The 17,065-nt window shown below is 60.2% G+C and overlaps 1 protein-coding gene across 4 annotated transcripts in view; it reads right to left on the bottom strand.

Annotated features, from left to right (window-relative positions):
* The window catches only part of DHRS3 (dehydrogenase/reductase 3), a 38,609-nt gene that overhangs the window by 17,006 nt on the left and 4,538 nt on the right, over positions 1 to 17,065 (bottom strand). The window contains exon 1 of one of the 4 annotated variants that reach the window (XM_072828303.1): positions 2,539 to 2,661. The exons of the other annotated variants lie outside the window; for them this stretch is intronic. The gene's annotated coding sequence lies outside the window, so the exon portion shown is untranslated. Of the gene's footprint in view, positions 1 to 2,538; positions 2,662 to 17,065 lie in introns of those variants that run through there. 4 annotated transcript variants of the gene reach the window in all.

Here is a 17,065-nt window from a genome sequence, read left to right as displayed (position 1 = left end):
CGGCATTCGCTTTCATGTGAATGGGGAAGACGAGGACAATGAACATAGGACCAAGTCGACTATGTAATACACGCAGGTGGCCAAAGGTGCGTGGGCGGGGCAGGACTGGCCAGGCGGACCGTCACGGGGTAGGAGTGGTATTACATGGAAGTGGGGGCAGGGAAAGCCTCTCAGGTGGGGTAACATTTGGGCAGACTGAGGGAAGTGAAAGAGGGAAGGATGCAGACATCAGGGGAAGGACCTTCCAGGCAGAGGGAACAGCCAGTGCAAAGGCCCGGGGGTGGGGGTGGGGGAATGAGCTCAGGGTATTGGGGGAGGTCAAGGGGCAGAGCTGAGTGGGAGACATGAAGTTAGGGAATGTAGCTGGGGGGGGGGTTGGGGGGCTTTGAATTCTACTCCCAGCGAGAATGGAAGCCCTTCAGAGCCTTGTGACCCGTGAAATAACAGCCTCTGACTTGGATTTTGGAATAAGTCCTGACTGCTGGATGGGGGGGTTTGGAATGAGGGTGGGAACCAGAGCAGTGGGGGGGGGTGAGGAGGTGCTCTACAGGCAGGGGACAGGTGAGAGGGATGGAAGGTGGGGGTGGGGGGTGCTGGGGCAGTTGGGTGGAGCTGGGGGGAGAGGAGGGGTTCAGGACTGGCTGCCACAGGAAGAGGGTTTGGCCTGAGAAGATGGGAAAACGATGTCAGGCACCGAGCCCCGGGGCCTCCCCCTCCAGGGAAGGTGTGCTCCAGCAAGTCCAGGTATGGAGAAGAGCAAGATCCTAACTCCCACCCCCAGGTGCTTCTACTTCCAGAACACTTTGCTCAAGCACGGGGGGCGGGGGTGGCGAGTGAGGGACCGCGGGAGGGTCGGGTCCCAGGTGGCGAGGGCAGCCTCGCAGGAAGAGGTGCCCCGATGATGCCAGCCCAGCGCCCCAACCCACCTAGCCGCGGGGAAGCACACCAGTTTCCAATAACAAAGCGCCCCCCCCACCAGCCTCCGAGCCTCCACCGTCCGCAGGGAGGCGGGTCCGCGCTCACATGACGGGCTGAGGGGGTGGCAGGAGGAGCCCGGGCGAAACCTCAACGGGTCTGGCAGGAGGCTCCAGGAAGTCTTTCTGAAAGTGGGCCCAGGGGCGGGCGCAGGGTGGGGGCCCGCGGGGGTCCCGGGAGGGGGCGGGGTGGGGCTGGGCTGGAGTCCTGGGTGGGGACTGGGCAGGGAGCCCATTTGGCGGATAGAAAAGGAAAGGAGAGGGTTGGGGAGCAGTGGGCGGTAGATGTGGAGGGGGGAGGTGGGGGGGCGTCTGGGAGGTGTCCGCAGCAGCCCGGAGGGGTGGGGGGGCCGGGATGGGGATGGGGATGAGGGGGCCGAGGGGGTGGGGTGGGGGGAGGTTGGGGCTGGGTGGGGTGCACATGGGGCAGAGGAGGGTCCAGTGGGGCTGGGGCTGGGGTGCAGAGGGGCCAGGTGGGGGCCGGGGGAGGGAAGGGAAGGTGGGGCGGCCCCCGCTTTGGGGATGGGGTGGGGTGCACATGGGGTGGAGGAGGGCCCAGTGGGGCTGGGGCTGGGGTGCAGAGGGGCCAGGTGGGGGCCGGCGGGGGCAGGGGAGGTGGGGGGGCTGCGTTGGGGCTGGGTGGGGTGCACGTGGGGCAGAGGAGGGCCTAGTGGGGCTGGGGTGCGGGGCTGGGGTGGGGGGGCGGTCGGGGCGCCCCCCAGCCGCCGCCCAGCTTCCTCCCGCCCGGTAAACAAACGCCGCGTGACGTCAGGGCTCCGCTGGCCCGCGGCTGACCCCGGAGCTGCAGATGAGATGCAAGGTGCCAGCGGCCTGGAGGCCGGGCCTGCGCCACACACGCTCGCGGCCCGAGGTTACCCCAGCTGCCGCGGACAGGATGCTGCAAACGCCACCAGACATTGCAACACGCAGCCAGTCTGCTGGCCGCCGCGTGAACCCTCGCCGCCCCCCGCCGGCAGCGGCCCAGCTGGAGCGCCGCCTCCCTCCCTCCTCCCTCCTCCCCGCTTCCATCTGGGGTCGGCCTCTCGGCTGGGGACCCCAGGGCGGCCTCCCCGGGGGCAGGGGGTCAGCTGCGGGCGCCCTGCCCAACGGATTGGGGAAGTGCCTGCCTTTTGTGCTCGGCTTTCTGGGAAGCTCGGGCCTCTTCGCGGAAGCAGAGGCGCTGGGGGCCGAGCCCTCGGGGGTCAGCAGTGCCAGCGCGGCCCTCGCCGCCCACCGGCCGCCCCTCGGCCGCAGGGACCCCCTGGCCCCGGAGCTCCCAGATCCTTGGCAGCGCCAGGTGTCTGAACCGCCCTCGGGGGCGGGAAGCGCGGGGCTCTGGAGCCGATTTGCTGTGTGACTTTTGGATGAGTCACTTGGCATCTCTGGGCTTCACCATCTCCCTCTGGGGGAAGCGGGGAGAATCGAAACCGGCCTCCCTGTGCTGGTGGAAAGGTCAAAAGTGCAAGCAGGGCACCCCCCCCCCTCCCCGCCCCGGGCCTCCGGGCCTCCGAGGCGCCCGGAGACACGGAGGCAGGGCGTCCGCTCACCCACCCACCACACTTGCCTCCTGAGTGTACTGTGGGTGCCTGGGGCCGTGGGGACCTACGGGGAATCAGCCCCGCGGGCTAAGGAGCCCTCCTGCACGGGTCTTCTGACTCCAAAGCCTCAACTGTTTATTTATAGGGCATGTGCAGTGTCCTGGTTCTAAGGGCAGGATCCAGAACCCAGCAGGCTTAGGTTTAAATCCTGGCTCTAACACATACCAGTGGGTGACCTTGGGCAAGTTGCGTGACCTCTCTGTTGCCATCTGTGGAATGGTGATAACAATAGTACCTCCCTCATAGGGTTACTGTGAAAATGAAATGAGATAATGGGTATAAAGCACCTGGCACAGCACCTGTATGTGATAACCATTCAATAAATGTTAGTTTAATATCCTCAAAAAAAAAAAACAAAACAACTAACTGAAGTCCTATGAGGACTGGGGGGGGGGAACTGGAAATAACCCCGGATCTTTATAAAGGGGCCCAGGGACGCAGCAAAGCACGGCTTCACGCCAGCGCCCGGCCCAGCCTCCCTGGCACTGAAGCTCATACTTAAATCTGTCTCCCTCACATCACCCCGTTTTATTGTCTCTACGGCACTTTGTCAGGGTCTGAAACGTTAACAGTCATTTCTTTGCTCCCCCGACACACACCTTCTAGAACGCAGGTTCTCGGGATGAATTCCCAGCACCGGGCACGGCCATCAGGTGCCCGAGGAGCTTGTGAATGAACGAATGGAATCATGTTGTCATGTTGCCTCCCCCGTGGAACGGGTGATACGGTGTCCCGAGGGGGATCTCGGGAGGGGTGAGCCGGACCGTGCACGCGGTGCGGCGACCGTGAGCACCGGCCACCTCCCTCGCGGGGCCCCAGGTTAAAGAATTATTGAGCATTTCAAGACCGCAACGGCAGGACGTTCAGAAATGCGGGACCCTCCTGAGCGTGGGGCCCTGAGTGCCCCCCAGGTGCCACGCCCCGGAAACCGGGCAGGGCTGTGAGTGGAGGGGCACCCAGTGCCAAGGCACGTGCCCCCCCCCTTCCCTGGACAGCAGGGAGCACGGCTCCGATGGATGCATCCCAGGATGCAGAGTGGGCGGCACATCCCAACGGGCGGCTGACCCCCAGTTGCCGGCACCCCCACTCTGCACGTGCAAGACACAAAAGCGGTCGGTACAGAAGCGGAATAGATTTAGCGGGAAACGGTCACGTACAGTGGTCGCCAGCGTTACAGCTCAGGGGCTGGTCTCAGGCTCTGCAACCTGTCGAACCCCAAATCTCCAAGGTCCTCGGTTCCTTTCTGCGTGCCCCTCTTAATTCCACCCGTACATTCAAGCAAGTCTGCAAGGGGCTGGGGACCCGAGCTGGCCCGCCTTACAGATGGGGCACTGAGGTCCCGGAGAGGTCAAGGGCGCGGCCAGGAGTGGCTGAGCTGGGAAACCAAGCCTGGCAGGACTCCTGGGGGCTGCTGGTGGAGGTGAGAATACAGATTTTGGGAAAGAAAAGACAGATTTTTCACCGGGGTAGCTCCTTCGGCATCCCCCACCCCGACCCAAGCAGACATTCGGGGGCCCCCGAGCTCCTGCGCCCACTGACACACAGCTGGCGTGTCCCAGGAAGACCTTCGGCTCATGGACCATGATTTATGGACGGGCCTCCTGAGGACAAGCTTTAAATGACTTGCAAGCTGTGCCAAGGTAACCATCTATCCCACAGGCTATTAATTAGGAATTGGTTTAATCTCTGCTGGACGAAGGTCAAACGCCAGGGAGCCGACCCTTCTGGCTGGCGTCATGCTCTCGGGCTGGGGATCTGGGCCGCGACGGCTGGGGCATTCGGGGAGCAGTGGGACCCTGCAGCGGGGACCGGCCTGGCCAGGCCTGTGCGCAGGCGAGAGGACGCCCGCGTGGGCCTCAGCCCCAGCCCAGGAAGCTGGGCCAGGAGGGCTTTCCCCTGAGCACCAGCCCCCAGGAAGGGGAGGATTCTGCTGGAAGAGCAGCCTCCCCCGACCTCCCAGGAGCCCAGTCCACCCTGCGCCGCGTAGAAAGGCTTCTTGGCCCCCAGTGCTCTGCCATCAAGTCCCACCCGCACACCGTGGCCGCTGAGGCCAGCCTCCTCGCACCCCTGTTCTCCCAGGAAAGCTCGTCTCCCATTTTCCAGACTGGCTCTTCCCCTTTGCCCTGGGGTGTCTCGGCCTCACCCTCCTTGATGCCTCCTCACCTGAAGCCCCCGAGCTGACATGGCCAGCAGGCCTTCTCCAGAAGTCAGAGCGCCTGACTGCCAGTCCCATGACCCTGTGCGCTGTGTGACGTTAGGCGAGGACTTGGCCTCTCTGAGCCCGAGCTTTCTCATTTTAACAATGGGGACAGGAATATCCTGCCTCGCAGGGTTGCTCTGGGGAGCAAATCGGATTGTCCCTGAAAATCACTAAATGTCGAGGAAGCACTGCAGAGACTGGCTGGAAAGCCGGTCCCCGCGCCCACTGGGGCTCCCACCACGGTTTGCCCGTCAGAACAGTCGTCACGTGGTACACGTCACTGGGGGCCACTGGTCCATTTCCCCGGCTAGACTGAGGCTGGGACCCAGAACCTTATTATTTTTTTTTAAGAATTTATTTATTTATTTGAGAGTGTGCCCACGTGAGTGTGTATGAGAAAGAGAGAGAGACAGAGAGAGAGGGCGAGTGCCAGCAGCCGGGGGTGCGGGGAGGTGCAGAGGGAGAAGCAGACTCCCCACTGAGCAGGGAGCCCGATGTGGGACTCGATCCCAGGACCCTGGGATCATGACCTGAGTCGAAGGCAGATGCTTAACCGACGGAGCCACCCAGGCGCCTGTGTTTTTTCCTTGTGATGTGCACCTGGTCCCCACGACCCAAGGTCGTCCCCTGGATTGCCCGTCCCTCCTGTCAAATCTACCCCCATTAGAGGGCCTTCCTGGTTGACCCAGAGTAGTCTCTTATGTGGAGCCGCTGCCCACCCAGCACAGGGTCCATTAAAGTCCCCTGTTTCTGGTTCGCTCTCCAAGGGCACCTCCCCTGATGATGTCCTACTGCCCTGGTCACAGTGCCAGCTGCGCCGTGCGGGAACTGCGACATCTTCCACCCCTGGTGACTCTGGGTGGCGCCTGGAACAGAGTTCTGGATTCAGCAGGTGCTCAGGGCAGGTCCAACCAGCATTTTCTGAGCCCCTGCTCAGCAGGTTGGACCACTCCTGGAATCCTCCCAATGGCCCTGGGAGGTTGGGATTAGCACTGTCACTTTGCGGATGACAAAGCTTCCCCGGTGACACCCGGTCCTAATCCCCAGAATTTGTGAATGTGTTACTTTATGAGGGAAAGGAGGATTAGGGTTGCAGATGGAATTAAATTTGCTAATCAACTCACTTTAAAAAGGACAGGCTATCCAGGATGATCCAGATGGGCTCAGTATAATCCCAAAAGGGGCCTTAAAACCAGACAAGGTTTACAGGAGCCGGAGGAAGAGGAAGATGTGAGCGTGGGAGCTGCTGGCTTCGAAGACCCAGGAAGGGGCCACGAGCCAAGGGACACAGGTGCCTCTAGGAGCTGAGAGGGCAAGGATACAGATCCTCCCCGAGAGCCTCCAAAGGAGTGCCCCTGACCCTCTGGCCTGAGCCCCCCGGGCCGCCGCCCCTGTGCTCAGGACTTTCTTTACATTATCTCACTGAGTCTTCATTTTACAGATGAGGAAACTGAGGCTCGGACGGGTCTAGAAGCTTGCCCAGGGTCACTCAGCAAAGTAAGCGGAAGAGCCAACGTATGGACTTTGGTTTGTTGGTTTTCGAGCTTAAAATCTGAACTAGGATTCTCTAGTTGGCTGAATCTGAGCAAGAAAAACAAACGAAGGCGGGTGTGCATGCTCAATACGCGTGAGCCCACGTGCGCGTGTGTAGGCACACCCACCCACCCACACTCACACCCACACACACCCCTCCCAACACAAAGGCTCACGCGGTGGCCCCCAGCACAGGACGACGCACCTCCCCGCCCACAGGGCTGCGTGTTCACGGGGCAGTGGCCTGGCGAGGTGAGGCGGGACCCTCCGTCCAGGGACGGGAGCCAAGGGTGGCCTGTCATGGCGTGGGTGTGTCTGGTGCCTGCCTGCAGGAAGCTCGCGCTGCCCTTCGTGGTCACCTGGCCCCAGCTCCCCGGGACGACCTGCCTGCCAGGCTCCCAGCACCTGCGCTGGCTGGCGGGGCTCTGCAGGGGCCCTGGTCCTGGGGGTCCTCGCCTCGAGGACCCCAGAGAATTGGGGTCCTGGAAGGACCCAGTATGGGCTCCCTCCTGCTCACCTGCCTGTAGCTGCAAAAGAGGGAGAACTGGCTTCTCACACCCGGGAAACATCACTATGAACAGGACCCAGCAAAGGGCCTTCCTTTACTCTCCTATCATGGTGGCCTTCAATCTTCTAGAAAAGGGTACAAAGGAAGTCTACCTTGACTGGCTGCTCATTTTGCCTCTTTGAACTGCAGACTCCCTGAGGGCAAGGAGGTTTCAGCTCCCCCTTTGAGCCCCGGAGTGTCTGGAAATGACCTGACAAGGTCTGCAGGACTAGACTCGGGAGGACTGGCTAACAGGTTCTTCCGGAACTTTCCACCGGAGATGACTGCACACCTTCACCAGGAGTGCTGACACCTGCTCCCGACACGCTGGCTCCTGTAACAGGAGGCCACCTCGCCACTCTCCAACACTGTGACTGGCTGGGGCTGGTCCACCCTCGACTCACACAGGCCTGTGACCCTGCAGTAGTGACGGCTTCAGGCTCAACCCTGTCACAGCCGGGGGCACTGGAGTTCCCTTCGAGAACTGCCGAGGAGAAGACCCGGGTCTATCCTGCGGGCTGGGAGCTGGGGGGCACTGGAGGCAGCTGGGGGCAGACGTGAGCAGCCGGGCGGCCGAGGAGGGGGGCCCGGCCCAAGACAGACCAAGTCCCGAGCCCCCAGCCAGGCCCGGCAGCAGACCTGCCCACGGGCCTTCCGGTCACGAGAGTCAACGAAGCAATCCGAGGGCTACCTCTGCCCACGCTGACTCACGTGGAGCCCCCGGTGGCGGCACCGTCTGCTGTGCGGTCCGCGGGACCTGTTCTGCTCCGCAGAGGCACCGCACCTCGCTGGTTCGAGGACCCTGGGCTCAAATCCTGCTTGGCCACCCACTAGCTGTGTGACCAGCCCTCGAGGGCCTTGACCAGTGGGCAGAGGAGGGTAACGGTACCAGCGCTGGAGCCCACTGGGCTGGAGCCTGGTGAACGCCCTGACTCGAGGTACAGTGCTCCCTCCACCTGGGCCAGCAGGTGCTCAGTGAACACAGGCTCTAACCAGCTAGGATGGGGGGCGGGGGGGTCATGCATTTGCTCAGGCAACAAACATTTATGAAGTGCCTCCCCTGCGCCTGGTACCGTGCCCGGGACACCTGGCGAGTAGGAAGCCTTGTCCCCTGCTCCCGGGGGTGGGGGGGCGGGCTGCAGTCTCTGGGAAGAGACACCTGGCAATGAGGGGCCGCAAAGCGTGCTGAGTTGCCATGGTAACCTGTGACTTCGGCCTCACCACCGCCAACCCCGACCCATTGAGCCACATGGATGCAGAGATGAAAACGCCGGCTACACCCACGGAGGGAAGCGGGCAGCTGGGGCCGGAGCCTCTACCCGGCAGCCACGGGAGGGCCTGCGCCGGGCCAGCCCCTGCCCAAGGGTGGTGACCAGCCATCTCAACAGGGGTGGAGGCCTCAGCCTGGCGGGGGAACCAGCACGAGGCTTTGAGCCCTCCCTGTGGGGTGAGAGTCCCTCCTGCTGTTTCTAGAAGGGGTCAAGAGCTAAGCCTGCTGAGGGCTTCTGGGGCACGCGTAGGACCACCACCTTCCTGGGGAGTCTCGGGAGCAGGACAAATCCCGCCGCGTGTCCTTTGCCTTCTGCACCCCCACCCCCCGCCGCACGCCCCGCGGCGTACCTCGTACCTGCTTCAATAAGCAAAAGGTGGAAAGCCGCGGTTAGGGGGTTTCCACTGTCCCCCCCAGCTGCCCCGGCCCCTGACTCCCCACCCCGGCCTGGAGGGAGCCATCCTTTCCTACAAACGCTGTTATCTCCCTGAATCTTCACACCTTCGTTTTTCAGACAGGGGAACTGGAGCCCAGAGACAGAAAGTTACTGGTCTAAGGTCACAGGGCAGCTTGCTGGGAGCTGGGATTTTGGGGATTAAATTCTTGCGTGAGGGCTGGGGTCGGTGGGCCGGCCTCTGCCTCTCGAAACGCCGCGGCTCTGGGGCTGGGGGGCCGCATCGCGTGCCTTCAGGGCCGGACGCGGAATTCGGGCGGCCGCCCCCATCCTGCCTGAGACGCTGGGGTCTCTAGCTCACGGACTCCCCCGTGGTGGCGGCAGAAGGGGGTCCACGCGCCTGGGGTAGGAGTGGTGGGGACCCTCTCCCGTAGGCAAAGGAACCGGCTCAGAGGACGACCCGGCAATGTGGAGCCTCCTCACCTTGGGGTAAAGAGCCAAAATTGGGGACCCGGGGAGATGACCGCGGCAGAGCCAGCGAGGGTGGCCTGGGGAGGGGGCTGTGGCCGGAGTGGTTCCTAGAACAGCTGTGTTTATGTATTTTTTCTTTAGAGTAATGGCATTCTTTCGAAATGCACCCAAAAATTTTGCGTGGAATTCAAGCATAGCAGACAGACAGACGTGAAGCTGGTCTCGGGAAGTGGAGGCGAGGCCCCTCTGAACCCCATTTTCTCCACCTCCCATGTGGCTCCGCCTTCTTGGAATCCCTCGGACGCTCTGGAACCTAGTCTGGAAAACCGGATCCTAGAAACTCCAGTGGTATATTGGGGTCTCTGGGGAGCCGGAGAGGCCAGAGGTGTGGAGAAGCGCGGCATACACGGGGGAGACGGTTATCCACAAACACCTCCCGGGGAGCAGGTTTCAAATGTGGACAAAATGATCATATCGTTCACGATCGAAATGCTTTTCCAGCCACTTCCCCAAGAGGCCTCCGAAAGGGGAATTCGAGGTTGAGCTCCCCAAAGCAGGGATGGCCAGCCGAGCCAGGAAGGCTGGGGCCCGGTGGCCCGTGTGCGGCGGCTGTCGTCGGCATTACGTACCAGCCACCCGGCCGCCCATCTGCGCTGTCCACCCGGGCTTGGCTCTGGCTTCTGGGTCACAGGACCCCGGAGGGTCCCCTGCTGTGCTATGAGCTCTAGTCTTGAACCAGAAGCCAAGCCTTGAGGGACTTGGGTGGATTTTGATTAGATCCAGTGCAAAACTTCTTAACCTGGTGGCATCGGGGACACCCAAGGACCCCGCAAGAGTATAAAAACGTGCATCGTGGGATCCCTGGGTGTCGCAGCGGTTTGGCCCCTGCCTTTGGCCCAGGGCGCGATCCTGGAGACCCGGGATCGAATCCCACGTCGGGCTCCCGGTGCATGGAGCCTGCTTCTCCCTCTGCCTGTGTCTCTGCCTCTCTCTCTCTCTCTGTGACTATCATAAATAAATAAAATTAAAAAAAAAAAAAAACGTGCATCGTGTATTCTTCTCAGGGCAGGGTTTATACCTTCCTCGGGTCCTCAGAGGGTCCTACAACCAGCAAAAGGTTAAGACTGACTACAACTCCCTCGGCTGCCACTTCCTTCAAGAAGTCTTCTAAGATTTCACCTCATGAACAGTGATTGCTCCCTTCTCTGTACCACAGAAGCCCTCGGTCGCGCGGGAGGGCCCGGCCGGGTGGCGGAGCTGGAGGCAGCCGGCGCTCCCTGTTCCCGCACACCTGGTTGGAGGTGCTACCCTGGATGTCAAATGAGTGAAGCACAACTGTGTTGTTTTCCTGCTTAGCAGTTGGTTGTTTACAGCAAACCCTCCGAAGCCCCGAAACCCTGACCCCTGGCAAGCGTCCCCCGTTCACTGTATGCAACCACGGTCACTGGGTGCTTGAAAGACTGTTTTTGTCAAGGGGACCTGAACCCCCTCCCGGCCCATCCTGTTGCTCCATCCCGTGGGCCCTGGAGCCCTCTGTGTACTTGGCCGCTTGTCTCTCGACGCCCGTAACCCCGGCCGGGACGCGCAGGGCCAGGCCGAGACGATCTGTCCCAACCGCCATGGGCCTAGTTTTCCAGCGACGAGCCCTGAGTTCCAGGTCTGCCTGAGGCCGAGCCTCCCGGGCCTCTCACATCACCCCCAGCTTACAAACGGCTGCCGATCCCACCCGCCTCCGGGCAGGGGCAAGACCGTGGAGGTGAAGCAGCACCCAACAGTCACCAAGACCACCGGACGGAGCCGGGGACGGTGCCACAGTCACGCGGGGGGACTGTCACCGTAGCACTATGGTCACTACAGCACCAGGGCGGCGGATGGCACGCGGTCACGGGGACCCCTAGGAGCCCGAGGAGGTGTGACTGGGGGTCGGCGTGAAGGACGGGAACGGGGCCGGCCCTGCACCCTGTGCCCTCCTCTCTCCAGCACCCTGCAAAACCCCGGCAGAGCAATGACATAGCCCCGGAGGCCCCTGGGGAGGCTGTGCTGAAACCTTGCTTGATGGATGCTGGTGTCCACCCCTCCTTCTGCCCCCTGCCCGGGTCACTGTCCTCACTGATGTCACTCTGGCAACGACGGTGCCCAGACCCTAAGGGGTGGAAGGGACCCAGGTGGCCGCCCAGAACCTAACCTCCCCACGGCACTCGCACTTAGAGAGCAGCCCGCTGGGCTACAGGAAGCTCCGGAGGGCAGGCGGGCGCTCCTGGGGCGGGACCGGGGTCTGCATCCCCGAGGCCTCCCCGCTGCCCCGCGCGGCCCGCCATCCCACCCGGACCGGGTCCCTTGCCTCCGTGCGTCGTGAGGCAGCCGACTCCATCCCCAGCCCCTGAAGTCCTCAACTGAACACCGCGGACCTGCCATCCAACCTAGGCCATGGCTTCTAGCCCTGGTCATCTGGAGCCCGCTTCCTGGACACCCTCCAGCTGCTCAAGGACCCTCTCGAAGTGTTGACCAATACTGACCACAAAGCTCCGGAAGGTCCTTCGACAAAGTGGAACAGAAAAGTGTCTCCTCCACTCTGGGCACCAACACATTTGCTTTTATTTTATTTTGGGAGGGGACGGGGGGGGGGGCGTTAATCTTTATTGCCATTAACGTCACCTTGCTGGAGGTGGCTCATGTTTCCAAAACATCACGGGCGCTGTCAATCTGGAGACAGTCGTCACACCAGACCCCAAGTGCCACCAGGAGAGCCTCCTTTATGTGCTTCTCTGGGGCCGCTCCAAGGCCTCGCTGGCTGAATGGATGAGCCAATCGGACGCAGTCGCAATGACCCCGGGGCCTTGTCACCCTCGAGCTGGGTGGCATCAGCGAGGACAGATCAGGACCTAGCAGAGAGCAGGTCCCCGGCAGACTCTGATCTGAGGCCTGGGTCCCGGAGGACTCCAGCCCACTCCGCCCGGGCCGCTGCAGCCTAGATGCGCCGCCGGCCCCTTCACTTCCACGCGGGCGCAGAGATGTCGGGGACACGGCCAGCATCTCCGAAATCCCACGCGAAGCTGAGAGCACAGCCGGGCTGGGAACGCGCTCGGAGGAGGGCAGAGCAAGTCTGCCGGGGAGGCTGCGGAGGGGAGCCCTGGCCTCCTGAGAGCTAGCTCCCGCCGCCGCCTGACCGCGCCCCTCGTCCTGGCTTCTGGCAGCCCCGGGACCCTGCGAAGACTTCCTTAGCTCTTCACTTCTCTGCTCAAAACCCTCCAACTGCTCCCAGCTTCACTCAGCCTCCGGGCCACTGGGCCACAGACCGTTACCGAGATTGTTGATCCCCACCGCCTGGCCCTGCTCCCCACCCCTGCGCGGCACCCACCCCACCCCTCCCCTGCACCCAGCCCTGCCTGGAAGGCTACTCCCTCCTCTGGGTCTGCTTTGCCTCTTTGGGTTTCCCCTCAGCACTTCATACGACCTAATGTGCTCTCTGTGTTATGTGTCTTGTTTATTATCGGTCGGTCCCCTTCGCAAAACTGTCAGCTGTTTGTGCGGCTGGGGATTTTTGTCTGCTTTGCCCATTATTGCATCTCCAGGGGCGTGTACAGGGCACCCGGGAGGTGCAGAGATTTGCGGAATGAATGAACAAGCGAATGCATGCATGCATGAATGAATGAATGAGCTCCCACCCACCGTTCACTCGCTAACCCGGTCAGGTATCTGGTGCCCTCTTTCTGCGAATCCAGAGGCCGGTTTTTCTGGGGCTCTAATCGCTCCCGCACGGGTCCCACAGTAGACGCGTGTGCCAGCGTCTAAACAGACTCCCTGTTCTCCTTTTCATTTGGCTTTAACTTTTCCTGACCTTCACGGTTCATCTGAATCATGTGGTTCAAATGTTTCCTTGCAAATATCTTATATACTGGATGTATTTTTAGATGGTGTCTTTTGAAGTCAACAACAAGGAAGCCACTTCTAACATTCTAGGTGCCGTCATGCTCTTGCACAAGGAGAAAGGGGAGTAGGTTGGGTCTGGAATCATTCCTGCCCCGATGCCCAGAACTCTGTTGGGTTTTGAAGGTGGTGGCAGGTCGGGACAAGGTCTTTCCGGGACAAGTTGCGGTGACTGTCACAACCAGATAGCTTTCCTAGGTAGGGAATGACGACGACGGCCGAGGGCTGCCTTCTGGGAAACACAGCTGAGGTCATTTCTCAGTGGTGACCTCGACGAATAACAAGATGGAAACGGAGCAGGGAAAGTAACCAGAACGAGAGAGCGAGCGAGCGAGCAGAGGGCTCCGTGCAGGGGTCAGGGCCACAGGCTCTGCGGAGCTCGAAGCTTAGGAGAGCCTGGAGTCGACGTGAGCACTGGTGCGCGGGCTGGGTGGACTGACCGCGAGCTCGTTGGCTCGGTTCAGTATCACTAGAGCTAGTAGGCGTCCTCTAAAGCCCTGATGCACAATTTGGTGGCTTTAGGATAAAGGCTGGCAGTTCTCCTTGATACACTAGTTGGGGCATTTGGGCCACATTTCAATCCCTTGAAAGCTAAAGGTCAAAAAAAAAAATTAGTATCTCCTGTAAGAGTTGAAATAAACCCAAGGCAGACGGCGAGCTGGAGGTGCTGAGACAGCTGAGCAGCGGCGGGGAGCCTCTACCCAGCGCAGGCACAGTTCCCAGCACCGCGCTGCTGCTCGTTCAGTCAGTGGGTCTGATGAGTAGCAAGAAAGGCTGAGATCAGCAGCGAACAGGACAAATGTGCTCTGAAGAGGTCTCTTCCTCCCAACGCGGGGAGCTTGGCAGTCTGTTGCTTTCCCGGATGGCGGGTCCACGAGATGAGAACTCTAAGGCCAGGATCTTGGGGGCCGTTGTGCCTTCTCTCATTTTACAGGTGTGCTTCTCAGCTGCCGCCCAGACAAGGCAGGTGCTTTCCTGGGGTTGTAGCAGAGCTGGGCCTTGAACCCAGTCTCTGCCTCCCAGCCCAGGTAAGCCAGGCCACGGGTTCAAGACTGGGCCCCAGTTGCATCATCTTGTTCCCCGAGGAAAGTGGGTGGGTCAGTAGGAGGGAGGTGTTTGCCCATTTGTAATAGTCCAAAGTGCAAGTTTCCCCTTGTTGGAAACCCAGGGACATGATGCCACCAGCTGAAAGGCTTTCTCTGGATGTCACAGGTCCGACAGGTGGCCTACCTTCTTGCTCTAAGCCGCATCAAACAGGCGCCAGATCCTTTTCTCAGAAATTTCCAGCAAAGTCTGAATTCAGGGTGAGGGCGGGGGAGATGGGCCACTGCTGTCTTCCGCAGCACCCCCTTTTTGGTGACTTTCCCACATCATTGTTTAAGAAGCTATTTCGTCCAGGTGGCTCTGGGTCCCACAAGAATCCCTGCCTGGACCCATCCCCTCTCTTCCTCCTTTTTCCTGTTCTCCTCTGTACTGGCCTGACTCAGGGTCGGAGACACGGACCGCTTGCTCACCTCCCCAGCTCCCTAGCCCACTCTATAATACCGTCCTTCTTTGCCTCCTGCCTCCCTTCCCCAGTTCCAGTGGGGTACATAGTCTCCGACCCGGTGGTTTCTTGTGCCTGGAGTGACTTTTCCACATCCCTTTTGCTTGGAACCCAAATGCGGCCTCCTTCAGGAAGCTTTCTGCGAACCTTTGTTATAGATTAACAGCTCTCCTGGGCGCCCCCGCCCCTGGGGTGGGGGTGGCGGGGTGGCGGTCCCCAACCTCCGGCAATTCCTGCCCTTTTAGAAGCCCTGAATGTGACCTCATTTGGAAATAGGGTTTTTGGAGATTGTAATTAGTTAAGGCTCATTACTGGTTGAGGCGTCATTACCCACTGACTGGTATCCTTACAAGGAGAGGAGAGGACACAGAGCTGGACAGAGAGGTTAAGGCCCCATGGGGAGGCAGAGACAGGAGAGGTGCCACCACAAGCCAAGGAACGCCAGGAGCCACAGAGCTGTTAGAAGCAAGGAAGGAGTCTCGCTTAGAGTCCTTAAAAGAGTGGGGCCCTGCTCACAGCTGGATTTCAGACCCGCGGCCTCCATAACCGAGAGAACATTTTCGCTGTAAGTCATCAAGGTAGTGGTACTTTGTTAGGGCGGCCAGGAGAGGAATACGCACTGTAATTGGTGCCTTGCCTCTGAGCACCTAGCCGTGTCTCTGGGTCTTTATTTATCTCTGTTGCACCCCCACCCCCCTCCAGGCCTAGAGCTGTGCCAGACACCTGACGGACACCGCAAGTAGGTTCGGTGAACCAGACGGTCATCATGGCGTAGACGGGCCTGGGCCTGCCCCAGCGCCAGGAATGGGAAGGAGGTGGGACTTGCTGAACAGACAGGGCAGGAAACTAGGATTCACAAATCTATAGAAAGGGCGAGTCCCTCGCTAGCTGCTTTAGGAACAAGGCTATCGACCCACATAATGCAAATTCAGTAACAGCAAAGCAGAGGCAACTCTGAGCCAGCTCTCATATTATCCCCCTGAAATGAATGGCCCCCCGAGTCCCAGCTGGACCCTTCCTTAAAATGTTTGGACTGGGCCCCCATCTGTTGCCCCTGCCTGCCTCCACGGGCCTGCAGTCACAGCCCAGGACTTTAATCTAGCCATTTGCCTCATGTTGGTGCCAAAGCTGGAACAGCCACTGCAAATACTTCCAAACAAATAGTCCACTTCTCCTCCTCCCAGGGGCCCCTGCCAATAACCCTGTCAAGGTCAAAGACTTTGGAGGCTGTGCAGGCTGACTAGCTAGCCAGGAGCCTTGAGGGGAAGAGGGATGGGCCCAAGCTCTGTGATTGCTTTCATGGGAGGAATTCCAGGGAGCACAGAAAATAAGAAAAAGGAGTCTAGTGGGAATAACAGAGCAGGACCCTTCCGCCTGGAGCCCCTAACCATGGCCAGCCCTACCTCTGTTGACCCCCGTGAGTTGTGGGTAGGGACAGATGTCTCCAGGTGGGGAGCTTTCTAGCTCCCGGAGCCTTTGTGTCCCTTTAAGAAAAACCCTCCCTTGGGTCACCTTTGCAGCCTAAAGCACACTACACCACCGCCTCACCACCGGCACATATTGCCAAAGATCATTACGGGAAACTGGGTTGTCACTCTTTCCCAAAGGTAAACGAATTTCCCTCTGGGATATGCCACCTGTTGGCAGAGGCTATGGTCTTCCTTCCTTCTTTCCCTTTTGGGGACCTTCCCCCTCCAGATCCAATCCGCCCCAAATCCAGGTTGGAAGGGCTGTCAGTTGCAGCCTCTCCTTCCGCCGAGGTGAAGGGAAGGACAGTCATCTGTGAATCAGGCTGTGGCTGGTGCCACCCTCCCTGGCTCTCTGCAGTGGCTCCAGGACCACCCCGAAACCCACAACCCACTCAGTGGGCTCCTGGAAAGTCCCCACCACAACACCCGGCCCTCTGTCCCAAGCCCAGTGGGCCCCCAAACTCTCCTGGCTCGGGATTGTCCCGGGGCCTTCTCACTGGCCCCAGATGGACTCAGACAGATTCCAAATTCCCCACCATGGCAGCAAGTAGAGGGCTCATTAAAAAGTAGCTTTAGTAATTGGTCAGACAGTTACGAGTTAGAGGGAGCACTCTGGTTCATCCTGAGGGCTGATGACTAACCCCAGCATGAATGGCACTGCAAGTTTCACAGGCCCCCATGGATCCCGTTCCCGGTGGCCGGATACCAATTTAAGACATATTTCTAACCGGCCCTGAGTTTATTCCCTGGAAGAGGATGTCCATTCCTAGTAAGGTGGGACACGGTCCCCCGGTGCATGAACTTGCAGGGTGCCACTCTGCACTGTTTTACGAGTCACCAACACCCCCCCCCCACCGCCCCCGCCGCCGCCGCCAATGCCATATACTTCTTTAATTTAGGATTGTTTATAGTCAGTCAAGTTTTTCCAGATTGACTAAAAGAGTTCTTCGCAAGCCTACTGCAGCCAGTTACAAAAGCAGTAAAAGAGACCAGGACTTGGGCCAGCTGGAAGAGTCCGAAGAAAGTTTCTGCGGGATGCAGACAGCTAAGGAATGACAATCACACCGAGCGTCCCACACCCCACATACCCCCACAAGGACACCTCCGTGTGCCATCCTGCTCCCCCCAACCCAGGG

This window comes from Canis lupus, chromosome 5 (genome assembly GCF_048164855.1).
Source record: "Canis lupus baileyi chromosome 5, mCanLup2.hap1, whole genome shotgun sequence".
Lineage (NCBI taxonomy): Eukaryota > Metazoa > Chordata > Mammalia > Carnivora > Canidae > Canis > Canis lupus.
The sequence above is the reverse complement of the archived record's forward strand: the minus strand, read 5'-3'. Positions and strand labels throughout refer to the sequence as shown.